The 27,507-nt window shown below is 37.1% G+C and overlaps 1 protein-coding gene across 10 annotated transcripts in view; it reads left to right on the top strand.

Annotated features, from left to right (window-relative positions):
• NOL4 (nucleolar protein 4) overlaps window positions 1-27,507 on the top strand; it is a 412,809-nt gene that overhangs the window by 43,298 nt on the left and 342,004 nt on the right. Inside the window, exons 1-3 of one of the 10 annotated variants that reach the window (XM_027577291.2) lie at window positions 5,766-5,863; window positions 14,324-14,376; window positions 15,955-16,074. The exons of the other annotated variants lie outside the window; for them this stretch is intronic. The gene's annotated coding sequence lies outside the window, so the exon portion shown is untranslated. Of the gene's footprint in view, window positions 1-5,765; window positions 5,864-14,323; window positions 14,377-15,954; window positions 16,075-27,507 lie in introns of those variants that run through there. 10 annotated transcript variants of the gene reach the window in all.

The raw sequence follows: 27,507 nt of genomic DNA, 5'->3' as shown, positions 1-27,507 counted from the left end.
GACCCCTTTCAATATTTCTTATAGGGCTGCTTTTGTGTTTGCAAATTCCTTTAGTTTTTGTTTGTCTTGGAAGCTTTTTATCTCTCCTTCTATTTTCAATGACGGCCTAGCTGGATATAGTATTCTTGGCTGCATATTTTTCTCGTTTAGTGCTCTGAAGATATCATGCCAGTCCTTTCTGGCCTGCCAGGTCTCTGTGGATAGGTCTGTTGCCAATCTAATGTTTCTACCATTGTAGGTTACATATCTCTTCTCCCGAGCTGCTTTCAGGATTTTCTCTTTGTCTCTGAGACTCGTAAGTTTTACTATTAGATGTTGGGGTGTTGACCTATTTTTATTGATTTTGAGAGGGGTACTCTGTGCCTCCTGGATTTTGATGCCTGTCCTTCCCCACATTAGGGAAGTTCTCTGCTATAATTTGCTCCAATATACCTTCTTCCCCTCTGTCTCTTTCTTCTTCTGGGATCCCAATTATTCTAATGTTGTTTCGTCTTATCGTATCGCTTATCTCTCGAATTCTGCCCTCGTGATCCTGTAGTTGTTTATCTCTCTTTTTCTCAGCCTCTTTATTTTCCATCATTTGGTCTTCTATATCGCTAATTCTCTCTTCTGTCTCATTTATCCTAGCAGTTAGTGCCCCCATTTTTGATTGCACCTCATCAATAGCCTTTTTGATTTCGACTTGGTTAGATTTTAGTTCTTTTATTTCTCCAGAAAGGGTTTCTCTAATAACTTCCATGCTTTTTTCAAGGCCAGCTAGTATCTTTAAAGGCATGTTTCTGAACTCTAGGTCCGACATCGTACTAATGTCCGTATTGAGTAGGTCCCTGGCTGATTGTAGTACCTCTTGTTCTTTTTGCTGAGGTGATTTTTTTCGTCTTGTCATTTTGTCCAGAGGAGAATAGATGAATGAGAGAACAAAATGCTAACAGATTAACAACGTCCCCAGCAAATATACTCTATACAAATCAGAAGAGACCTGAAACCAGGGCAAAAGAAAGGGAAAGAAAGAAAAAAGAAAGAGAGAAAAAAAAAGAAAAAGATAAAGATAAAAACAAACAAAAACAGAACAAAACAAAAATAAACAGAATATATCACATATGATCAGGCTAGTGCATAGATCAGTGCCACACACTAGATTTTGGGCGTATTTTGGTCTTTTAGAAGAAAGTGCCTGCTAAAATTTTAAAGGAAGAAAGACTTATATATGTACAAAATAAGGGTTGATACAATGAAGGGATGGAAGATGACTGTAAAGATGAAAATTATAAAAGATTTTATAAAAGGAATTGATAAGAAGTTGTTTGAAAAAAGAAAGAAGAAAATTTAAAAAAAAAGGAAAAAAGAAGAATAAGAAAAGGGAGAAAATGTGATCAGGCAGGAGACTAGAACAAAGCCATACACTAGTGATTTAGGGTATATTTTGATCTGTTAGAAGAAACTGTATCTCAAAATTTTAAGGAGAGAACAACTTATATATATATGCCAAAAATAAGGGTAACTACTATGAAGGGATAAAATATGACTCTAAAAATGAAAAATAAAAAATTTTTTTTTAAATGGATTGATAAGATGTTGGTTGAAAAAGGGAAAAAGAAAAATTCAAAAAAAAAAGTTAAAAAAATAACTTTGAAAAACTAATGAATCATGGTAAAAAAGCCATGAATTCTATGTGCAGTATTCCCCTAGCGCTGGAGTTCTCCCGTTCTCCTTGATCGGTAAAGTTGGTCTTGGCTGGCTGTTCATGCTGATCTTCTGGGGGAGGGGCCTGTTGCCATGGTTCCCAAATCTCTTTGCTAGAGGCGGAATTGCCCCGCCCTTGTGAGTCCGGGCTAAGCAAGCTGCTCCGGTTTGCTCTCAGGAGCTTTTGTTCCCTACAAGCTCTCGGTACAGCTTTGGAGGACCAGGGTGAAAATGGTGGCCTCCCAATCTCCGCCCAGAGGAGCTGAGAACTCGGGGCCCCACTCCTCAGTGCACCCCCAGAGAAAAGCAGTCAGTCACTCCCATCTCACCGGTCTCTGGCCACACTCCGTGCTCACCTGGCCTGTGACCAAGCGTTTCTACCTCTGGCTCCTGACCCCATGTAGAGTCTCCAAACCCAGCAGATCCCTGCGGTGCGCTCCCGCGCCGCTCCTCTCTGGGGGAAGGGGAGTCTCCCTGGATCTGCCGCTTGTTGGGTCCCTGCTGGAGGAGCAGTGGCCCACCTGTGCTGCGGATCACAGTTTATGGCAACCCTGAGCTGAGAGCCCGCACCTCAGCTCCGTCTCTGCAGCCGGCTTCCCCGCTCCAATACCTGGGAGCTCTTCTGCATTCAGGCACCCCTGGTCTTTCTGTGACCCCGAGGGTCCTGAGACCACACTGTCCTGGGACTGTTCCAACCTCCACTTAGCCACTGGAGCGAGGTCCCTCAGTGGAGCCGACTTCTAAAAGTTCCGATTTTGTGCTCCGCGGCTCTATCACTTGCCAGAAGCGGCAGAGGCCCCCGCCCCTGCCATCTATCCTCCTGAATATCGCCTCGGATTCACTTCTCCACACGTCCTACCTTCCAGTAAGTGGTTGCTTATCTGTTCAGAGAGTTGTTGCTACTCTCTTCTTCGATCTCCTGTTGAGTTCGTAGGTGTTCAGAATGGTTTGATCCCTATTCAGCTGAATTCCTGAGACCAGGCGAAATCCAGGTCTCCTACTCCTCCGCCATCTTGCTCCCAGTCTAACTTTATCATTATTAAGAACTGATTCTGCTCACCAACATAATGTTTGTTTTGGAATAGTGCCTAGTATATAGTAAACACTCAATAAATGTTTGCTGAATGAATTAACTTTGAAAGTCAAATTGTCAATTGTCATTTTTTTAAGATTTTATTTATTTATTTGACAGAGAGTGAGGGAGCACAAGCAGGAGAAACAGTAGAGGGACAGGGAGAAGCAGGCTCCCTGCTGAGCGGGGACCCCAATGGGGGGCTCAATCCTAGGACCCTGGGATCATGACCTGAACCGAAGGCAGATGCTTAACCATCTGAGCCACCCAGACGCCCCTCAAATTGTCATTATTTAAGATTTGGGGAGATCGTTGATAGGAGTTAGCATATTGGAAATACAGTTCATTTTCCCTTTAATCTCTCTCAGGCTATGCAAGCAAACAACAAAGCAACAGTAGTACAGTAAGGCCATGTACCTTGGGCTCACAAACCTATTCATTATAAGAAAGAATATCATCTGTGAACAAATATACCAATAAAGATTCACAAATATATACAAAATTACTACAATTCCAACAATGACTGATTCTGGTATTACATCTTAGACATCTCTGAGGCTGAATTCATCTTTCCAATCAACTGAGACAATTGTTTTTCATTTCTTTTATTTTCCCTCAAATCCTAGCATTTTGTTCAATAATTATTTCAAGGCTTTATATTACATTCAGTGGATGACAAAAAGATGAATAACTTTGGCTACCCATAAGAAGTCTATAATTAAAATGAAGATATAATGCGTACAAAAATAGTTATAATACTCAATATCCTATGTTATTCAGGAATTGCAAATTAAAACAAGATATCATCATACACTATTAGAATGACAAAAATCCAAACACTGGCCTTTTTTTTTTTTTTTTAAAGAGAGAGTGAGAGAGCACATGAGTGGGGCAGGGGAGGGGCAGAGGGAGAAGGAGAGAGAGAATCTCAAGCAGGCTCCATGCGCAGCAGAGAGCCTGATGCAAAGCTCGATCTCAGGACACTGAGATCATGATCTGAGCCAAAATCGAGTCAGAAATTTAATCAACTGAACCACCCAGGTGCCCCAAGGAACTTTCATTCATTGTTGGTGGGAGTGCAAAATGGTATCGTTACTCTGGAAGACAGTCTGGCAGTTTTTTTTTTTTTTTTATAAAACTAAACATATTCTTATCTTATGGTCCAGCAATTGTGCTCCTTGGTATTTGCACAAATGAATTGAAAATTTATGTCCACACAAAAACCTGCACATGGTTGTTTATAGCGGCTTTTTCAGGATTGACAAAACTTGGAAGCAACCAAGATGTCATTCGGTAGGCAAATGGTAAATAAATTGTTGTACACCCGACAATGTAATATTATTCAGTGCTGTAAAGAATTGACCTATCAAGCTATGAAATGACCAGGAGGAACCTTAAATGCACATTACTTAAGTGAAAGAAGCCAATCTGAAAAGGCTACATAATGTATAATTCCAATAATCTGACATTCTGGAAAATGCAAAATTATGAAGATGGTGAAGGATCAGTGGTTTCTATGGTTTATAGAGGAGGAAGGGGTGAATAGGTAAAGCACAAAGAGTTTTTAAGGCAGTAAAACTATTCTGTATGATACTACAATGATGGATATATGTCATTATGTATTTCCCAAAACCCTAGAGTATATATTTGTCCAAATGCAAGAGTGAACCCTAATGTAAACTATGGACTCTCAGTGACAGTGTAATTTCATCAATTGTAACAATTGTACTACCTGGGTGTGGGGTGTCAAAAGTGGGTAAAAACTGTGTATTTGTGGGGTCAGGCAGTAGAAGGCAAATAACTTTGTAACTTCCACTCAGTTTTGCTGTGAACTTAAAATGGCTCTAAAATATGAAGTTTTTTTTTTTTTTTAAGCTATATTATAAAGAAAGGCTGGCGGTGTTCCAAAAAAGCAAAATCCACATGCTTTGGGAATTTATAGAAAGTAGCTATTCTGGTTTAGAAAAAAAATTGTGAAAGATGCAACCATTATGTATGAATATTATTTTATTAGGAGTAGGAGTTAAATATTGCTTGCAGAGAGGAATGTCAAGGGCAAAAACTTTGGCAGGTGTAGTACTTGCAAAGTCCTTTCTGCGGAATGGTGCATAGTTTCATTGGATGAAATACTCCACTTAGTGGAGTAATGGAAGCTAAGATTTGAAAGACTTGTGTAATTCTATAGTAAGCCAGAATGGTTTTGTTTTGTTTTGTTTTGTTTTTGATGTACTTATTCCTCATTCTACAGATAAATAAGAAGGTTTAGAGGTATGATTGCACAGTTAGTAATAAGTTTGTTCTTCTAATTCCTAGTCCAAATTTTCATTATTTTATGCTTTAACAACTAGAGGGGATCCTTGAATGTTAAAATACGGAGTTTAGACTATTCAATTGGCCATCAGTGATTTTTTTTTTTTTTTTACATTGGAGAGTGGCAAAATAGGACGTGATCTTAAGAACAATATAATAGAAGTGAGCAGAATAGATTATGGACAAAGTGGAGAGTCAAACATGGAAAATATCATCATTTTGATAGGGAAGACCTGAGTTAGAGTAGTTGCAGTGGGAATGGAAAAGGAGACTTGGCATGATTTGGGGTTTGAAGACGCAATTTGCTATCACAGTCATTGTGCCATAGACCAATCTTGAAACACGTAAAAGGAACAGGACATGGAAGTTGGGGTTGAAGTATTAAGAATTTTTTATGCAGCTTTGGATCATATTAACTCTTAAAATAAGCCCATATTACATTTGTAATTTAAACATCATTATAAAGAAAATAAGCATGTTTTTAAAAGGATAAAAAAATAAGCATGTTTTAATATTGACAGTAGGTAAGGAAGTAAAAGACTTGGAGGTTGAGCCTGGATTATTAGTGCAAAAATGTTACAAGTGGCAGGGGAAATATGAGGCAGATGTGTGTCTGATGTAAGGTAGTACATAATAATGAGTTTGTTTTGGAAAAACTACACTTGAAAATTTTTACCACGTAAGTGAAATTTTTCTGGCAGGGAAATAGCAAAAAGAGTTAAAAATTCAGAGAAGCCAAACTGGATTGGCAAGTTATCCTTATAGAAGTTGTCTCCTTGGAGTCAAAAGGATGATAAGGTGAGTAAAGAAAAGGAGAAATATACACATTTAAAGACTGTGAAATTTATTGGGCATATATTAGTTCTTAGATAGTCTAGGTAGGTGATGGCAATGGGTAAAAATCTTCACCTTCAGGGAGCTAAGACTGGTAAGTGTATCTCAAAGCAAAATCTTTGGCCTACTTTATAACCTGTCTGAGCATCAGATGGTCTACAAGCAGTTTAACTGTTCCAGAGAAAAAGGGATGAAACATTTGTTGAAATACATTTACTAAATATGAAATGCAAGATTAATTGTGATGTAATTATCATCAGATTACATTCCCAACACTTTCTCAATGATGGCTCATGACTATTATATACTTGGTTGTTCAGGTGCCATGAAGGAGATATTGTTCACTAGCCTTAGCTAACATTTAGTTAACAGGGAGCAGGTCAGGTTGGCTAAAGTGTTTTCATGCTATTGTTTGTATTTGTGAAATTTGCATATTTGTGTATTGAATTATATCCCAAATTCACAGAAGTGGACCAGAAAATAAAATGGTTTGTTGACATATAAAAGTAATGTAATTCACAATAAAGGAGACAGAATAGAGAATACAAGTGTACATATGTTAGGATAAATGGATTTGCAAGTGTAACTTTTCCAGGAAGTAGCCCAAGAAGAAAAATTACATAAAAAAACATGATGAATATCTGAAAATTGAATTTTTGACTGTGTATCTATTTGCCCTCTTTCCCTTACATATTGACAATAATGAAACTTTCTATGTATGAATAATATTCCATTGTATGGTTGTGACAAATTTTGTTTATCCATTCATTAGTTGATGGACACTTTGAGAAGTTTCTACATTTTATTTATCATGAGTAATGTTGCTATGAACAAAATTTTCATATGTACAGTTTTTTTTAGTTCTCTTGGTTATATACCCAGGAGTAGAATTGCTGGGTTATATGGCAACTCTGTTTAACTTTTTTAGGAACTGCCAAACTGTTTTCAAAGTAGCTTACCATTTAAATTCCCACAGCAATGCATAAGGTTTCCAAAATCTCCACGTCTTTACCAACATTTTTTTTTTTGAGGAGAGGGGGAGGGGCAGAGGAAGAAGGAGAGAGAATCTGTAAGCAGGCTCCACACTAGGCGTGGAGCCCAACTCAGGGCTTAATCTCACGACTCTGAGATCATGACCTGAGCTGATAAAAGTAAGATGCTTAACTGACCAAGCCACCCAGGCGCCCCCCAACATTTTTTATGTTCCATTTTTTTTTTTTTTTACTGTAGCCATTCTAGTGGATATGGAATAGTAACATCTTATGGTTCGCATTTCCCTAATGACTAATCTTTTGAACATCATTTCATGTGCTTATTGGCCATATGTATATGTCTATTCACATTCTTTGCACATTTTTTAAATTGGGTTATCTTTTTATTGCTGAACTGTAAGATTTCTTTATATATTCTGGAACTATACCCTTATCTGGTATATTATGAGCAAATATTTTCTTCCAGTCTTTGGGTTGGAATTTTAATTCTTTTCAAAGTGTTCTTTGATGTGTAAACATTTTTAGTTTTGATAAAGTCCAACTTGGTTATTTTTCCTTTGGTTGCTTGTGCTATAGGTGTCTTATGTAAGACGCTGTTGCCTAAAGCAGGGCCATAAAGTTTTGCACCTGTTTTTTTCTAACAGTGTTATAGCCTTAGTACCTACATTTAGGTTATTGATCTATTCTGAGTTAATTTTTGGATATGTTATGAGAGAAGTATCTAGTTCATTTCTTTTGCATGTGAATGTCCAGTTGTACTTGCACCATTTGTTGAAGACTCTTCTTTCCCCAATTGAACTAGTTTGGCACCCTTGTCAAAAATCATTTGATTATAGATACCTGATTTATTTACGGATATTCAGTTCTATACCATTGATCTACGTCTATCTCTAAGCTAGTGCTACATGTCTTGATTATTGTACCTTTGTAGTAAGTTTTGACATTGAGAAGTGTGACTTGTCTTAATTTAACTTTCTTTTTTAGATTGGTTTGGCTTTTTTGAGTCCCTTGTGTTTCCATATGAATTTTAGGATCAACTTGCCAATTTCTTAAAAAAAAAAAAGGCAGCTGGAATTTCAATATAAATTGTGTTGAACATGTAGATTAACTTGGGGAGTAATGCCACTTTAATAACAATAAATCTTCCAGTCTAGGACCTGGAATGTCTTTACATTTATTTGTCTCTTTTTTTTTCCTAAAAAGTATCTTAGCTCTATTGAGGTAAATTGACATATACAACTTTAAGATATTTAAAATGTACATCTGGTAATTTGGTATATGTGTACATTGTGATAGGATTCCTCCCATCTAATTAATTAACACATCCTTCAGGCCACATATTTCTCATGTGTGTATGTATGTGTGAAAACATTTAAGTCCTATTCTCTTAGCAAATTCCAATTATATGATACAGTATTATCAACTATAGTCATCATGTTTTACAGGGGATCCTCAGACCTTATTCATCTTATACCTGGAAATTTGCACCCATTAACCAGCTTTCCGATTTTCCTTACACCCCAGCCCCTGGCAACCACTTTTCTATTTTTCTTCTCTTTGTTTCTATGAATTTGACTTTTTTTTTTTTTTTTAAGATTCCACATATAAGTGATACAACGTAGTATTTGTCTTTCTCTGTTTTGGCTTATTTCATTTAGCATAATGCCCTCCAGGTATACCTATGTAATATAGGTGAAAAATATTCCTGTGTGTATGTGTGTGTGTGTATCTTTATACATTCATCTGTTGATGAACAGTTATTTCTATTTCTTGGCTATTGTGAATAATGCTGCAGTAAACATGGGAGTGCAGATTTCTTACTTTCATTTCTCCTGCATACACAGAAGTGGGATTACTGGATCATATGGTAGTTCTATTTTTAATTTTTTGAGGAATATCTATATTGTTTTCCATAGTGGCTGCATCAATTCACATTTCTACTAACAGTGAACAAGGGTTCCCTTTTATCCACATCCTTGTCAACACTTGTTATTTCTTGTCTTTTTGATGGTAGCTATTCCAACAGGTGTGAAGTGATATCTCACTCTAGTTTTGATTTGCATTTTCCTGATAATCAGTGATGTTGAATACCTTTTCATGTACCTCTTGGCCATTTGGAAATCTTCTTTGGTAAAACGTCTAATTAGATCCTTCGCCACTTTTCAAATTGGATTTTTTGTTTTTTGCCATTGAGTTGTATGAGTTCTTTATATCTTTTGAGTATTAACCCCTTGTCAGATGTATGGTTTGCACGTATTATCTATCATTCTGTAGATTGCCTTCCATTGTGTTGATAGTTTCCTTTGCTGTGTAGAAGATTTACAGCTTGATGTAGTCACATTTATTTATTTTTGCTTTATTTGCCTTTGCTTTTGGTGTCAAATCCAAAAGCTCATTGCCTAGATTAATGTCAAGGATTTTCCCCATTATGTTTTATTTTAGGAGTTTTATGGTTTCATGTCTTATGTTAAAGTCTTTAATCCATTTTGAGTTGATATTTGTGTATGGTGTAAGATAGAAGTTTAAGTCTTTTTTATTTCACCAATATTTTGGGGGCATCTGGGTGGCTCAGTTGTTTAAGCTTCTGTCTTCAGCTCAGTTCATGATCCAAGGGTCCTGGGATGGAGCCATGTGTCAGGCTTACTGCTCAGCAGGGAGTCTGCTGCTCCCTCTCCCTCTTCCCCTCCTCCCCACTTTTGCTATGTCTCTCTCAAATAAATAAATAAAATCTTAAAAAAAAAACAGTGTTTTGAAGTTCGCAGTGTACAGTCATTTCTTCTGTTAAGTTTAGTTCTGATCATTTTTTTTTTTGATGGTAGTATAAAAGGAATTGTTTTCTTAATTTCATTTTCAGATTTTTCATCACTATTGTGTAAAAACTCAACTGACTTTCATATATTGATCTTGTATCCTGCAACCTGGCTAAACTCTTTTTTACTCAACATAGATGATTTTTATTACCTCTTTTTTTTCTTAATTTCCTTGGCTAGAACTTCCACTACAGTATTGACTGGAGTGACAGGAGTATAAAACCTTGTCTTCCTGAGCGTAAGAGAAAATTAAGTATAATCTTAACTTGTTTTTTCATAGATGTCCTTTATCAGTTAAGGAAACTTTCTTCTATCCCTAGTTCATTGAGCTTTTTATTTTTTTGCCATGAAAGTGTGTTGAACATTTGTCAAATGTTTTTCTTGCATCTATTTACATGATCATATGTTCTTCCCTTATTTTATTAATATGAGGCTTTACACTGATTAGGTTTATATATATGGAATCTGCTTTATATTCCTGTGATAAAGCCCACGTGATCATGGTATTTAATTTTTTTATATGCTGCTAGATTTGGTTTCCTCATAACATCGCTCTTTATTTCTTCATGAGTATTAGAGTTACTTTTTAGTTTCCTCTCATTTCGTCCTACTAAAGAACTCTCTTTGGTTTTTCTTTTAGGTTAGATATGCTAGGAACAAATTCTTTGAGTTTTGGTTTATCTAAGAACATTTTAACATCTTTACTTTTTGCAGGATAGTTTTGCTGGGTATAGATTCTGGTTGACAGTTGTTTTTTTCTTTAGCACTTTGAATATGGTTTTTGGCATTCCTGTTTTATGGCCACTGCTTCTGGGCCTCCCTGGTTTCTGATTAGAAATCAACTCTTTGTCTTACTGAGGATCCTTTGTGTATGATGAGTTGCTTCTTATTGCTTTCAATATTCTCTTTTTGTCTTTGCTGCCAATAGTTTGATGAGGTACCTTGGTGTCTTAGTCTGCTTGGGCTGTCATGACTAAATACCATAGGCTTTCTGGCTTAAACAAAAAAATATTATTTTCTCAGCATTCTGGAGGCTAAAATTCCAAGATCAAGGTACTAGTATAGTCAGTTTCTAGTGAGAATTCCCTTCCTAGCTTGTAGATGGACACCTTCTTGCATGGTGGGAAAAGGGAGCACAAGTTCTCTGATGTCTCTTCTTATGAAAGCACTAATCTCATCATAAAGTTCCCACCCTCATGACCTCACTTACTCTAATTACCTTTCAAAGGCCCCATCTCCAAATACCATCCCATGGGTATTAGAACTTTAGCATATGAATTTGGGGCAGACATATTTCAGATCCACTAGGTGTGGATCTATCTGAATTTAACCTATTTGAAGTTCAGTGAAATTTCTGAATACATATATTCATTTTTTCATCAAATTTGCAAAGTTTTTTTCCCATTATTTCTTCGAATATTCTTTGTGCCCTTTTCTCACTTCTCTCAATCTGGGAATCCCATTATGCTTTTGTTTGTATTCCTGATGATGTCCCACAAGTCTCTAAGGTTTTGTTTATTTTTCTTTTTTTCTTTTTTTACTTTGCTCCTCAGAATGGATAATTTTATCAACTTTATGTTCATGTTCATGGATTCTTTTTCTCTGCCTGCTCAAATAGCTTCTGTCTTCTGCTTTCTTCTGTTGAACTCCTCTACTTATTGTTCATTTCAGTGATTCTACTTTTCAAATCCAAAATTTCTTTTTTCCTTTCTTAAAAAAATTTTCTGTCTCATTATTGATATTTCCACTGGTGTGACCTTGTTCTAATATTTTTCTTTGGTTCTTTATACATGATTTTCTTTATTTAGTTTTTTGTAAATATTTTAAAAGGCTGATTTAAAGTTTTATTTTTTTCTAGTTTTCTAGTTTTCTGAGTTTCATCTGAGATAGTTTCTGTTGATTGCTTTATTCTTGTGTATGGGCAATACTTTCTTGTTTCTTTGAATGTCAATTCCAATTTCTTACTGAAAAATGAACATTTAAAATAACACTGTATGGGAATTCTGAAAATGAGATTCTCTTCTTTTTCCAGGGCTTGTTGATGCTTATTAGAGTTATAGATGTTTTTTGTTTAGTGGATTTTTAAAATTAATTATGTAAAGTCTATATTGTTTATCTTCTGGAGCCACTAAAGTCTTTTCTCAGTCTAATAATCTAATGATAAAACAATGATTCCCTTAAATTCCTAGAACCAGTATTTGCTAAGGGGCTCTCTGTGTTATGGCAAACCTTTGATACTCAGCCAGTCTGCTTACAAATCTCCCCTAACCTTTATTTCCTGCTTGTGCAGAGTCTCAAGTTCAGTTACAGGTGAGACCTGAGGGCCTTCTTAGACCTTTTTTGGATGTGCATATGCCTCTATGCATGACTGTGTTGTTTTGGATTTCTAGGGAATATGTTAGAGCCTTTCAAAACGATATGGACATCTTATTCCCTAGCTTTTACTTTTAGGCTTTTGTTTAGTCTATTGTTTGATTCAAATGTTATTCACTGTTGTAGGCAGCTGTGAAGATAAAACATTTTCCTGTAATTGTTTTCATAAATGTTCCTGAGGTGAAGGCTTTTCACAGTGGGCGAGCTCCAAATCAGGTCAACTTCAGACAGCTTGTTAAATGGGGTCTTCCATGGAACCACCTGACAAGTAAATAATGTGACTGTTCTTTGGGACTGAAGCTTTGAAAAAGCTCGGGTTCCATTCTCTTACTTTGGGTGACTAACAGCCTGCTCTAATAATGTGGGCTGTTACTTTTCTAGACTACGGCAGAGTACCACATTAGGAGATGGAACTACAGCAAGTTAAAACACCATAAATTTCCCTATTCTTTTCAATATTTAGCCCTTTTTCTTTAATACATGCTTGCTGGGTTTTGTAAGGCTTTGATGAGTTTCCAGTGTTTTGGGAAAGTAGATCCTGACTGTTCTTAAGCTTTTACACTCATCTTCAAATTCACTAGTTTCTTTCCATGTTTCTTATTCCAGTCTGTTCGGCTTTTTCTTTGGAGACAAGTTTTCTTCCTTGAAATTAGTGCTTTAGAAGTTCCTTTATTTAAAGTTCTATGGGTGGTTAAGTATAAAGTGTAGTTTAAGAAACTTAATTTTCCAGCTGAAAATATTTTTATTTAGACCTGTTATTTTAACTTTTTAAATCCTTTTTAAAAAGGTCTTTTTATTATTCATATTACATCATATCATCCTGTTGAGAAATGTGCTGTCACTCCTATTGTCCTTTCTTTGTAGATGATCTCTTTTTTGAAGATGTTTAAATCTTTCTCTTCTGATAGTGTTCTACAGATTCACTTATAATTTAAGTGGAGACTTAAAAATAATTAGGCTTGGGCACCTGGGTGGCTCAGTCAGTTACGCGTCTGCCTTCAGCTCAGGTCATGATCCCAGGGTCCTGAAATCCGGTCCCAAATGGGGCTCCCTGCTCAGCAGGGAGTCTGCTTCTCCCTCTGCCCCTCCCCCTACTCATGCTCGCACATTATTCCTCTTTCTCTTTCTCTTGCAAAAATAAATAAATAAAATCTTTAAAAAAGTAATAAAAATAATTAGGCTTTCTAATATATAGTCTTGAATTTCTGAATTAATGACTTTAACCAGTTGTGGAAAATTCTATTATTTTCTTAAATTAGAGGGAAAGAAATGATATAAAAGTGACTGGACAGATCTAGAAAATATTTTTTAAATGAAAAACAACAAATATAGAAAGTAGGAACTCAAAGATTTCAATAGAAATTTTGATAACATTGAAAAGAGTTGGTGAACTGAAATCTAGATGTGAAGATATTGCCCCAAATGCAGTCTTTTTTTTTTTTTTGTCATTCCTTTCCCTCTAATTCCTTGCACTCACAAATCAGCTTATTTCCCGTGCTTTGACAGAATCCAAGGTTTAGTTTCTTCCTCTGGCTCCCTCCAATCCCCAGAAGCTCTAGGTTCCTGGTATAGGCAGTTGCCTCCAGATAAGCCTAAGCTTTAGTTTTCTGTTATAACTTACTTCTCTGATTTCAATTTTCCATTTCTTTTAAATTTTAATTTTGGTGTTCTTGGGGTTTCTCATACTTATATATGTGCTCAATAATATATTTAAAATGTGTACACATATGAGGGAGAGAGAGAGTAAGTTGGTTCAGATTTTCATTTTATGAAAATACTTTAGGATACTCTGAGAAGAATAAGTTGTAGGTGTCAAAAATGAAACCAGTAAAAAAAGTAGTAAATTGAATAAGTAATCCAAGCAAGAGATACAGGCAAGTGTCAGCAGATTTGAGAAGGGTTTAATAGTTATGCTTAGTAATTGGATAGGTGGGAGGTGTAAGAAATCCAAGATAATTTATGTTAAAGCTTAACAGCACTTTATGTACAAGTATTCCATAGCTGTTCTATAACAGCTTGATTGTTACAAATTTATAAGCTTTAGTTAACATTGTTCTGTTTCTTTAGTGGATATTATTGTAGTTCTAGATTTTATCAGCTCAAGTTTAAATGATGTACCTGTGATGCTGGGGCTGTGGGGAAACGAACATAGACAAATTTGTGTGTAATCTATGTTCTGTTAAAAGACAAACCTGTTTCAATTCCTCCCTGTTTGCCTATGACAGACTCTTTGTTTACTTCAAATCTAGGTGCAAGATCCATCTTCTCAACTGACATACCCTGTTGAAGTGGGAATTAGAAGGTGGCTATTTTTATGTTGTGTTTGTGTTTTCTTAATTGTTCTATTAATATCTTTCTGTCAAACACTTTAACTCCAACTTATGAATTAGTAGGTACCTACTGGCCCAGGTAAGCTATAATGTGGTTATAGTCTGATAGATCAGTGGATAAAAACTGTCAGCTTTCTATCAAATGAAGCTTTGGAGGTTTGACAGTCTTATAATAAGGCTAATGAATATTTTAAATATAACAGTTTCTTCTAATATAACATTTTTTAGTGAGTAAGCTGGAGATGTACATACAAGTTTCTCTGGCTCTGTATTCTGTGTGAAGAATCTCTGAAATATTCCCAACTCTTGGAAAGACATATTTTGAAAATTTTCATTCAGTTGGCTTTTTTTTCCTAGAAGGATTTTAGACGTTGAAAAAATATAGCATTGCTTGTCACAACTAACAGATTAAAATAAACTTATGCTTTTAAAAGTGTAGACATTTATCAATTTAAAAACATATAATGTTTATTATTATTCAGTTAATACCTGCTTATTATAGATTTCTTGAAAAGTAAAGAAAAGCAAAGGAAAGAAAAAATAACCTCTGGTTCTATTATCTTGAGACATCTATTAACAAAAATTGCATTTTGAGTACATGATATGTGTTTCTTTAAAATCATTTCTTTATTTCTTTTTCCAGTTTCCTCAATTCTAGTGTGCACTAATATTAAATGATCAGATTATTATTCATTTTGAAAGCTTTAGTTAGCATCTCTGTGTTATAGTCTATATTTTAATGCCCCAATATATATTGTACCTTGAGAAAATGGAACAATACTTGAATATGCAAAGATTGAGACCTAGCTGAAAGCATGCCAGACCTGCTGAGAGCTAATCATACCATGTGAAATAATAAAGAGTGAGCAGCTAGGTCTTTTCAAATGTCAAAAGAAGCAGTCCAGAAGGCCAAAAGCTTTTCTATTTGCTTCCCATTCATTTAAACCTCTACCATTGGGCGATGGGGTACTCTGATCATGAGCCTTCTTCTGTGAGATCCTGATGACATAAAGTGAGATATTAAACATTAGTCCATATACATTCTATAGCTTATATACAGATCTATCTCCCAATTGAAATATGCATTTTCCTTTAATCAATGTGGACAAAAAAGGAGCTAATTTGGCACTTGAGGGCATGGATAAAATCCCCAGGGAGATAGAAACATTTCTGCCATATAGAAATAGTTTGACAGTTTGGAAGATGATTAAAGATATATTGTCTTTATTAATCTCCTACTCACTGTATCACATTTAAAGTGAACTTCTTTATAAAAATCATCTTTGGAAGTAACTGCCTTATAAAATTGAGTATTTCAGTACAAATATACCAGAACATACCTGAATTAACAATCAGATAACACTTCAGTTTGCATTTTAAGGCATATATTGAATCTCAAAACTCTAATTGAAAGATCTTCTGTGTTTTAGTACCAAATTTATTTAGTATCCAAATATGTATACATATATACATATCACTTAAAAATTTCTTAAGCAAACTATTAAATCTAATTGACAAATGTTGTTCATTTCCCTATGAATTTTCTCCAGTTACAGATTATCTTTGCCCTAAGTGCTAAGTAACCAACAATTGAACAATACACTGATTCATCAAGCATCTCCATAAATGTTTGGAAAAATCAATGATACAATGTATATTCAACAACACAGGTATTGCTTACAAATTTATTTTCAAATTTTGTGGATCTTATTTAAAAGGTAATACTAAAAGCTTCTATTATGAAAAGCCCTGGTTATAGCAATAAAATATTATTACTCAAGAAGAGAACAGGTCCATCTTGTAACTATAGAAAACTGTCCTGAAAATTTCAACTAGAAATAAAAAATAGTTTTTTTTTCTTTGTCTACACCTAAGCAATAATGTTTATTTCTTTCAAAATCGTGGCGCCTTTTGAAATCAAGGCAACAGTCCCCATTGACTTAGCTGCCAGAGACACCCTTCTCCACCCGTGATCGTTTTGCTCCAGTAAACAAACACATGATTCAGTTCTTTTAGGCTCTGGGCAAAAATCAGTTTCTGTATGCAATTTTGAATCATTGGTCACGGGTGCCTCTGAAGGACAGTTTACCTGGCTGGGGGTGGCAGCACTCTGCCTGCTGACAACTCCCCCTCCCCTGCACCCCTCTCCCGTGGGAGGCCAGGGCAAGCGGAGCTGCTGACCCTGGGAGAAGCCTGTGGGTACCTACCCTAGGGTCCCTGGCTGCACTAGCCACCGTCTACTGAGTGGCTCCGAGGGAGTCTACCTTTCGCTCCCCAAAGCCAGGGAAGGGCAGGAAAAAAGAGCGAGGACTCGGTGTCCTAGTCCTTGGACATAAGCCTAGGTGGGCGTGAAGGGCAGGTGGCTGGCGTCGCAAGGGGGCCCGGAAGTGGAGGGAATGGGGGCAGAAAGCCCGCAGCCAGAGGGAGCTCCCCCCGGAAGGCACCTCGGCCCTCGCTTGGATGTGGGGATGGATTGGCGTGGGGTAAGCTTCTAACGGGCTCTCTTGGACCTTTGGAAGGTGGCCCGCAAATCCTAGCACCTCAGCCCGGGAGGAGAAAGCAGATGCCTCTCCAACGTGCTGGGAGGGCGGGGCGGTTGAACCTCCTCCCCAGCTGCTTCGGGTCCCCTCCGGGTCTCCAGGCCCCGTCGCCTCCTTCTTCCAAGTGCACCCACCAATTGGGCCCAGCCCGGCTTGACGAGTTCTCGGATCTCCGGCCCTCAAGCTCTGGACCCCGGGGGCAGGGAACTCCTGAGGGAAAGGGCCGTGGCCTTCCTCCGCCCCCGGCCGTTGCCCAGGCAACAGTGCTGCGGGCCGCGGACGCCGCGGAGGCTGGAGCGACGAGCGTGTGTGGTTGGAGGACCAGCCGGGAGCCGGCGCGAGGTCGGGGGAGGCGCTGGGGGGCGGGGGGGCGTGGGGCTGCTGGACTGCGCCTTTCTCACCTCCACCCCTCCAGTGTTGCCATGGAGACTGCCGGGGCAGCCTCACCTGTACTGGCTGTTACAAGGCGCCGCCGCCTGGCAAGCAGCAGCTACCGGAACCCTCTTTTGCCCCAGCGCTCTCTTCCAGGAACTCTGACCCAGCACCTGCCACTGCTCGCCTCCCACAAACAGGAAATGAGAGGGTAGACTTCCAAAATTCGCCCAGGGTTCCTCCACCACACCTTTCTTTATTCGGCTTTCCACCCAGAATTCTTTATATCTCAGTATTTTCCACTATTAACGGTCTGGAGGATGAAAAGTGACTCCCTTTGTACTATGTCTGCCACACACCACTTTTGTTGACAAGCAGCTTATTCCGCAGAACACTGTCCTGGACAAAATCTAATTATCAACAGAAAGAGATTTAATGTTTTTTTTTTTTAATTACAGTAGATATGTGAAATTCCTACTCTTCATTTGTAGTATATGGATGATATAGAAACATCCTTTTGCTGAAATTAACCACTTTTTGACAAATGAGTGGAATAATTATGTGTCAGAATATCTGGGGACATAATAGAGAAAGAATAAGCTGTTCAGAAGCCCCTTTCTTGTTTTTTTTTTTTTTTTTTTTTTTTTTGTTTCCCCAGTCTGTATTCCAATCCAGTGCTAAAATGTCTATTTCTGGGCTCCATTCCATCCATGTTTGAGATCAGTTTTTGGCTTTGCTTGAGGGGGGGAGGGGTTATTTTAGCATGGATCTGCCTTTGAACTGGGGTGGGAGGTAAATTAAATACCCTAGAATATTTACACTTAGTTCAGGTTCAAGATTTAGTGCATGGATGCATCTCTAGTGACTACCAACATGAATGCACTTAGCAAGAAGGATTCTCCCTGATTAGAGCAAGTTGAGGCATCTGTGATCTTGAATTGCCAACCGTACCCTGGCAGGCTCTGTGAACTGCTGTTGGTCTCAACCCCTTGCTTCTCAAATTTCTTTTCTGTTTAATGTGTATATGGTACAACTTTCATTCTCTGAAAGCACCCTGGTAGCTTTTGCTACTGATAATCATGAGTTTCCGTACATAGTTCTGCAATTTTGAATAGACTAGCCTTTTCTGCTGACTTTAATACTACCTGTTTAGAAAATTCCAACAATGTTGGATAACTATTTCTTCCCTAAAGCTGATAAGTGAAGTACTTAATAATTTAGTTCTGTCACAGTTTCTGTGTCATGGGGTTTTCAAAGCCACTAAAAAAGATTTTTATGTAGTCCAAGGGCTAGGTAAAGCTGTGAATTTGAAACACGTTTGTCTTCAGTGTCTTAATCTACTTGGTTGCAGCCTCTCCCAGAGGCCATTAGGGTTTCCTAAACACCAACCCTGAATCCCCCTTTTCATTTGTCATCCTAATTAACTTCTAAGAATTTGACCCTCTTGATTTAACCTCTCATCTTCCTGGAAAATCTGTCCCCATCTTCTCCTGGTGCTTCTCTGATCTCTTTGAAGGCTTTTCCTCATGCTTTTCATTTGTCCTCTTTCTTCTTCTTCTTCTTCTTTTTAAGATTTTATTGACTTGAGACAGTGAGAGAGAGAGAGAGAGAGAGCATGCAAGCTTGAGTAGGGGGAGGGTCAGAGGGAGAAGCAGACACCCTGCCGAGCAGGGAGCCCGACACGGGACTCGATCCCGGGACTCCAGGATCATGACCTAAGCGGAAGGCAGAGGCTCAACCAGCTGAGCCACCCAGGCGCTGTTGTCCGTTTTCTTCTTTTACGTTGCCGGTTGGTCTTCTGCTTTATCCATTCAGCTTGTTTCCCTCGGCCTTTTCTTTCACATCCATAGCTTCATCTGCCCTGTTATTCTCACGTCTTCCAAATCTACGTTATCTTGTCCAGACTCTTCTCTGAACGCCAGACCTACCTATTTCATGGACATTTCTAATGGTCTTTCCTTCAGGCATCTTTCTCTCTCATTGAACTATGTTCCTTTTCAAAACTTGCGTCTGCTACTGTATTTCAGATCTTGGTTAATGACCCCAGTTACTGAGATAAGAAACATGGAGCCCTTTATTGATTCTTGCATTCATCTCATCGGATTTCTTATTGGTATCTAGCATGTGCCAGGCACACTGTCATGAGGGTTAATTCTAGTAGGAAAGATAGAGTACTACATTTATGACTAAGTAATAAAATTACAGCTTTTGAGAAAGTTTACTACAGAAGTAACCAGGGTGCTATATGATAAGAAAAGTTCTTCTGTTGAGATGAGGATGAGAAGAAGCCAAACATTTAAACTGTTGGAGAAAGAACAGGTCAGGCAGACAGAGCAGCAGTCACCAAGATCCTGTGGTACTGAAGGGCTTCTTGTATTCAATGAATTAACATCAAAAGCACTGTGCATGGTGGGAAGGAACGTGAGGAGAGGATTCAGACAGAAAGGGAAGCAGGGGCCAGATTTTGTAGGATTTGGTGGGCCCTAGTAAGGAGATTTTTCCTGTGTGCAGTGGGAAGCCCTGAAATGTTTTTAAGAAGAGTGGTCTGAGCTGTTTTGTATTTTAAAAAGATCATTCTGGCTGTGGGATGGAGAATGAATTAGAGGAGGTGACAGTTTAGAGATGGAGAGGAAATTAAAGACTATAGAAGTGTTGGTGATAACGGTGGAAGTGGAGAGGGAGATCAATGAACCGACAGGAGGTATTTTCAATAGTCTTTGTCACTCAGATTGGGTCTCAGTTTCATTTCTGTCCTTAGGGTGCACCATGCCCTGTGGGACTTTCCACATTCGGGTACTTACTACTAAATCCTAGTTGTTATGATTTTATTCTTTTATGGCCTCAACTGCCAATGATACATGATAGCTGGCAAGGAAAATGTAGAGAACAATAGATAAGAAAGAAGCTCTAGAGTCAAGCTGCCTTGGTTCATGTCCAAGGTCCATGACTTACTAGTTCTGTCACTTTGAGCAAATTGCTTAAGCTTCCTGCTATAGAATAGTAATAATAGCGTAATACTTATTTTCAGGACTTTACAGGGATCAAATAATTCATATAATATACAGTGTATGTAAGTGCTCAGTAAATGTTAGATGATGTTGTTGGCCCTCATGATAATGATAGAGGGCTTGATATCTCATTCGAATAAGAGTTTTTTATGAAATCACTTGAGGGAGGTTCTGTAGCTTTTACTTCTAACTTATTTATAAGTGGGTTAAGAACCAAGAAAAGAAGCACATATGGCTAGTCTTGAGGGCAGGAGGAAATGGGGAATGTTTTGACAATCTTAGGGTTGCTGCTCCTCAAATATCCCTTCTTGGGAAAATTCTCCTTGAGGAGTTTTCTGTTCCTTTCTGATTTTTTAAAAAATATTACTTTCCTTAGGCTTGTGTTTTGTTGTTTTATTTTTCCTTGAGTGATTTGAAAAGAAAATGAAGATGGAGTTGTTAATCATGGCAAGAATGACAAAAAGCCTCTTAGTTGGGAGAAATTGGGCCTTGTTGTTACTTGGTGTGATCATTATAGTAAAAACGAATTCCAAAGTAAACACTCTTCAGTAATTCAAAACTTTCATTTTCCTAAGTTCCCATCGACCAATATTGACTGCATTTTTATCAGGTATTCATTGTCCTTCATAAATGGTGCATGTCCCATATTTTTCTTAATCAGTTATCAAGTCTTCTCAGGATTGAATAGATGAATCAATCCTTTATAAAGTATCTCTCTCGTCTTTTTCCTTTCCTTTTTACTATTGTTGCCCTCTGTCTATACTAGGCTCTCATTATATATATACATACATTATCAGGAAATATATATATTATCCTTTTAACATTTCTCTGCTTGACTCTTTCATATTCATGGCAGATGAATTTTCTCAAAATATGGAACTATTCTTGCCACTCTCTCATTCAAAAAATTCAAAAGCTGTTCACTGAGAAGAAAGTTACAAACTGGCAAAAGATTCATATTCAGGCTATCTATAGAGCTCCTATAAGTTAAAAAGACCACCCAATAAGAAGACGGTAAGCAGGAGAGATGCTCAACACGAGTAGTTCTCCAAATGACTAATAAATAAGAGAAAGGGTCCTTGACCTCAATAGTCATCAGACAAATGAAAATTAAAACTACTAAGTAGTTAGCAGAGAAATGAAAATCACAACTGCCAGAATGGCTACAATGAAAAAGAATGATTTTCCCATGTGTTGGTGAGAATGTAGCTCAAATAGAATGCCCCTATGTTGCCAGGGGAATAATAAATGATGAAGCTACTTGGGAAAAACTATTTAGCATGATCTACAAAAGTTGAATGTAAGTATATTTTTTTTAAGATTTTATTTATTTATTTGAGAGAGAGAGAGTGAGTGAGAAACAGCATGAGAAGGGACAGAGAGGGTCAGAGGGAGAAGCAGGCTCCCTGCTGAGCTGGGAGCCCAATGTGGGACTTGATCCAAGGACTCCGGAGGCAGTCGCTTAACCAACTGAGCCACCCAGGTGCCTGAAATGTAAGTATATCCTATGAAGCAATTCTACTCCTCTGGTATATAGCCAAAAGAAATGAGTAATGGGTGCACCAAAAAACACAAGGGAAACTGTTAGAGCAGAATTATTTTTAGTAGCTGAAAACTGGAAACAACTCTAATGTTTATCTTGAAGACAATGGTTAGATAAATTACGGCATGTTCCAGAGAAAGAGGAACCCCTCTCACACTGTTGGTGAGAGGTACAGCCACTCTGGGAAACTTTATGGAGGTTCCTCAAAAAAGTTGAAAATAGAGCTACCCTATGACCTAGCAATTGCACTACTAGGTATTTAGTTTGTAGTGATCTGAAGGGGCACCTGCACCCCAATGTTTATAGCAGCAGTGTCCATAATAGCCAAACTATGGAGAGAGCTCAGATGTCCATCGACAGATGAATGGATAAAGAAAATGTGGTATATATGCACAATGGAGTATTAGTCATAAAAAATGAAATCTTGCTATTTGCAATGATGTGGATTGAACTAGAGTATTATGTTAGGTGAAATAATCAGAAAAAGACAATTATCATATGATTTCACCCATATGTGGAATTTAAGAAACAAAACAGAGGAGCATAGGGGAAGGGAGGGAAAAATAAAACAAGATGAAATCAGAGAGGGATACAAACCATAAGAGACTTTCAACTATAGGAAACAAAATGAGGGGTATTGTAGGGGACGAGGGTGTGGGGATGGGGTAACTGGGTAATGGACATTAAGGAGAACATGGGATATAATGAGCACTGGGTGTTATATAAGACTGATGAATCACTGAACTTTACCTCTGAAACTAATAATATATATTAATTTGTTGAATTTAAATAAAAAATTACGGCATGTTCTGTAATGGAATACTGTGCAGCTGTAAAACATTAAAAAATCCTGCCACATACTACATATATGAATTCCACAAACATAATGGCATGACAAAATAGGTAACACAAATCTACATAGAGAAGTTAGGTCATGGTTATCTTCAGGGAGGCGAGCAAGGTTGGTGATTGGGAAGGGCATGAAAATGCAGGTGGGAGAGCTGAATCTTAAATTTCTTGAGCTGAGTGATTCTGACATGGGTACGTTGTATAAATTTAGCAGGCTGTACATTTATGATATGTGCATTTTGACCATATGCTCTATTTCAATAAAAATATTTATTTTTTTAAAAAGTCTTCTCATTAGCTACCATATGAGGTCACTCTCTCCAGATGGGCATTTCAAGCCTTCCCCAACTGGCGTTTACACAGCTACTTTTCCAGTTGTTTCCTTGTTACATCTTGGCACATGTCCAGTTTCTGTCAGGTTTGACTAGTAAATGAGGCAGAGGCTTCCACTTTTTCATATTCATTGTTTTTTTTCTTTTTAAAAATAGAACCATCTGAATTTCAGCAGGACACCTGACTGCCTTTGACCAATTTGCTGACTACATTTTCTAGTTTTCTTTGCCTGTAGTGTGGTCCTGTGATTAACTTTGGACCAATGCTGCATGAGCAGACATTATACTTTGTCTTTCACTTTTACTTCTGGCTGGGAACTAGTGAGATTTAGAGAATCCTTGGCGTTGCCTGTTTCTGATGGCAAAACTACTGCTCTGGCCAGCTCGCTGGACTGTTAGGTGGGAGGGAAATGCATTTCTGTTTAAGTTACAATATTTTGAGATCTCTTTATTAGAATATAGTTTCTATCTTAGCAGACTTACTATTTCATAAACATTGTGATTCATATGTGCCTCTGCATTGTGTGAGGCTAGTTTTTCCAGAGATGCCCTGACCCTAGGTTTCTTCTACTGAAAGGGTCTCCAGGCTGTGCCATATTTATAATTTGTTCCCTTGCAGTGTGTTCCATGGCCTATATATGTGGCCATGGAGAATGCATTAATTTATCTGAGCCCCATATTCCTCACCTGTGAAATGAGACTGATAGATGACTCTTAAGAAGATTAAAATATATATGAAGCATTTAGCACAGTCTGGGATACAATATGAAGCACTCAACAAATATAAGCTTATTTTCACATAATAGTTTTAATATACATCATGATATTATAGAATTAAACAAAGGCATAGCATCAAAGATCAATGTGTGTTGGAGGTAGATACCCAAGTTAAGGGTATTTTAAAAATGAGCTCATCTTGCTTTATGATTCCAGGGCTTCTAGAAATTCCTAAATATTGGAAGTAGTGCAATGTGAACATAAATATACCCTGTAACTAAACATTTCTACTCTTAGTTATATGTCTAAAAGAAATAAGCACATGGGTATACTAAAAATATGAACAAAATATTCAGAGCAGCACTATTTTTAATAGACAAATGGAAATAACTTGTTTCTTAGATATAGGAGCAAAATTGATTTTTAATTTTGGCATTTATCTTTAACTGTTCCCTGCTTCTCTTTCCTCTTAAATATTGGGGGGCAATAACTCCTTATGGATCTGACTAATCTATTAGAAAGTGCTCTGGGAAAAATTTCTAAAAAAAATCTCTGATGTTACAAATAAATTATGCTTATAATTTTAGTATTTCCTTTCTAGAATCATCTAACAATTTTCTTGGACCTAAAGTACTTCCTTTAAGTTTCCTTGGTAAGGGTGGTAAATGCTTTTGGTTTTTGTTTCAAAATTCATTCTTGAATGATAATTTACCTGAGTATACAGTTCTACATTAATATGTCTTTGCCCTTAGAGCCATGAAACTATTATTCTACTGTCTTCTGAGTTTTCTGATTACTGAGAAGTTTGCAGTGAGACAAATAGCTGGTATTTAAAAGTAATCTGTTTTATCTTTCTGGCTACTTGTTAATGTGGTCAGTCTGTGGATATCAGCAGTTTAACTGAGATGTATTCAAGAGTGAATTTTTTAAAAACAAAATTATCCTGTTTGGAATTCATCGTATTTCTTACATCTAAATAGCTCTACCTAAATAGCTCTACCAAGTTTTTCTCCATGGTTTTCCCAAGGGGGAGACTTTTTTTTTTTCCCTCAATAAAGAGATCAAGGAAAATAAGATAAGTCACTTTGTCGTCCCTATTTTTAAATGGGCAGATTTTTTTCCTATTCCTTTTTTTTTTTCACTACATGTGTTGACCTTGTTTTGAGGGTCTTGTTTTTATATGTGGAGGTTTCTCTTTCAAGTCTTATGGCCCATTGTTCACATGACCCTAGAAAGTTGCCTTATTTTGAGAGCTGTGTATTTTATTTTTATTTTTATTTATATTTAAAGTTTTTACTTTAATTCCAGGTAGTTAATATACAGTGTTGTATTAGTTTCAGGTGTACAATATAGTGATTCAATACTTCCATACATCATCCTGTGCCCATTGCAACAAGTGGCCTCCTTAATCACCATCACCTATCTCACCCATCCCCCACCTGCCTCCCTTCTGGTAACCATCTGTTTGTTCGCTATAGTTAAGAGTCTGTTTTTTCGTTTGTCTCTTTTTTTTTCTTTGTTCATTTGTTTTGTTTCTTAAATTACACATAAGAGTGAAATCATATGGTATTTGTCTTTCTCTGACTGGTTTATTTCTCTTCCCATTATACTCTCTAGCTCTATCCATGTTGTTGAGAATGGCAAGATTTTGTTCTTTATTATGGCTGAATAATATTCCATTCTATATGTATACCACATCTTTATCCATTCATCAATTGATGGACACTTGCGCTGCTTCCATATCTTGGCTGTTACAAATAATGCTGCAGTAAACATAGGGGTGCATGTATCCTTTTGAATTAGTGTTTTTGTCTTCTATGGGTAAATACCCAGTAGTGCAATTACTAGATTTTAGGGTAGTTCTATCTTTAATTTTTTTGAGGAATCTCCATACTGTTTTCCACAGTAGCTGCACCAGTTTGTATTTCAAGAGCTGTGCATTTTAGTTACTTTATGGTGGAAAGTTTTTGTTTTTTAAGAGAATATTAATGGAAGTGGGTGGTATATATCCTTGGCAAATTTTTATTTTTCAATATGAATTGTCCTAAAATATGAAGTATTTTTAGAAATACATGCAATTAAAAGAGACGTAGAGATTTTGTTATATTTAATTTTTTGTGAATTTTCAATTTTTTTTAATTGACCAATGTTACCTTACAAAAAAAATGCCTTGAGCTGGTTTTTGGTCCACTTAAATAATTTTCCATAGTGGTTACACAAGAAACAAGGCTTTCATTCACTTTAACTTTTTCTTTTCTTTTTTTTTTTAAAGAATTTATTTATTTGACAGAGAGAGACACAGCAAGAGAGGGAACACAAGCAGGGGGAGTGGGAGAGGGAGAAGCAGGCTCCCCACTGAGCAGGGAGCCCGATATGGGGCTCTATCCCAGGACCCTGGGATCATGACCTGAGCCGAAGGCAGATGCCTAACGACTGAGCCACCCAGGTGCCCCTTTTTCTTTCTTTTAAATAGACTTTATTTTTAAGATCAATTTTAGGTTTGTGGTAATATGGAACAAAAGTGCAGATTTTCCATACATGCCCTGCCCTCACACATGTATAAGCCTCCCCCATTATCAAAATCCCACACCAGCTGGTGCATTTGTTACCATTGGTAAACCTATACTGACATACCATTATCATCCAAAACCCATAATTTACATTAAGATTCACTCTTTGTGTACATTCTGGGGGTTTTGACAAATGTATAATGACACGTATTACCATTACAATGTTATAAAGAATAGTTTCGCTGCTCTAAAAATTCTCTGTGCTTCACCTATTCATCCCTCCCTCCCCCCCTTTACCCTTGGCAACTGATCTTTATGATGGTGACTGTCTCGCCTTTTCCAGAATATGCATATGTCTGTAATCATACAGTGTGTGCCCTTTTCAGATGATTTTATTTCACTTAGTATTATGCATTCAAGGTTCCTCCAGGTCTTTTCATGACTTGATAGGTCATTCATTTTAACACTGGGTGTACCACGATTTATTATCCATTCACCTACTGAAGGATATCTTGGTTGCTTCCAAGTTTTGGCTATTTTGAATAAAGTTGCTATAAACTTCCATGTGCAGGTTTTTGTGTAGACATAAGTTTTCAACTCCTTTGGATAAATACCAAGGAGCACAACTGCTGGATCATATGGTAAGAGTATGTTTAGTTTTGTAAGGAACTGCCAAACTGTCTTCCTAAGAGGCTGTACCATTTTGCATTCCTGCCAGCAGTGAATGAGAGTTCCTGTTGTTCCACATCCTTGCTAGCATTTGGTGTTGTCAGCATACTGAATTTATGCCACTCTAATAAGTGTGTAGTGGTATCTTCTTATTTTAATTTGCATTTTCCTAATTGCATATGATATGGAACATTTTTTCATATGCTTGCTTTTTATCTGTACATCTTCTTTGATGAGGCATCTGTTTATATCTTTTGCCCATTTTTTAATCAGGTTGTTCGTTTTCTTATTGTTGAATTTTAAGAGTTCTTTGTATATATTGGATAAAAATCTTTTATCAGATAGGTCTTTTGCAAATATTTTCTTCCCATCTGTGACTTGTCTTCTCAATCTCTTGACAGTGTCTCTCACAGAACAGAAATTTTTAATTTTAATGAAGTCCAGCTTATCAATTATTTCTTTCATCCATAGTACCTTTGGTTTTGTACCAAAAAATCATCATCATGCCTAAGGTCATCTAGATTTCTTCCTATATTATAGTGTTTATAGTTTTGAGTTTTACA

Source organism: Zalophus californianus, chromosome 14 (assembly GCF_009762305.2).
Source record: "Zalophus californianus isolate mZalCal1 chromosome 14, mZalCal1.pri.v2, whole genome shotgun sequence".
NCBI classification, from domain to species: domain Eukaryota; kingdom Metazoa; phylum Chordata; class Mammalia; order Carnivora; family Otariidae; genus Zalophus; species Zalophus californianus.
The sequence above is the reverse complement of the archived record's forward strand: the minus strand, read 5'-3'. Positions and strand labels throughout refer to the sequence as shown.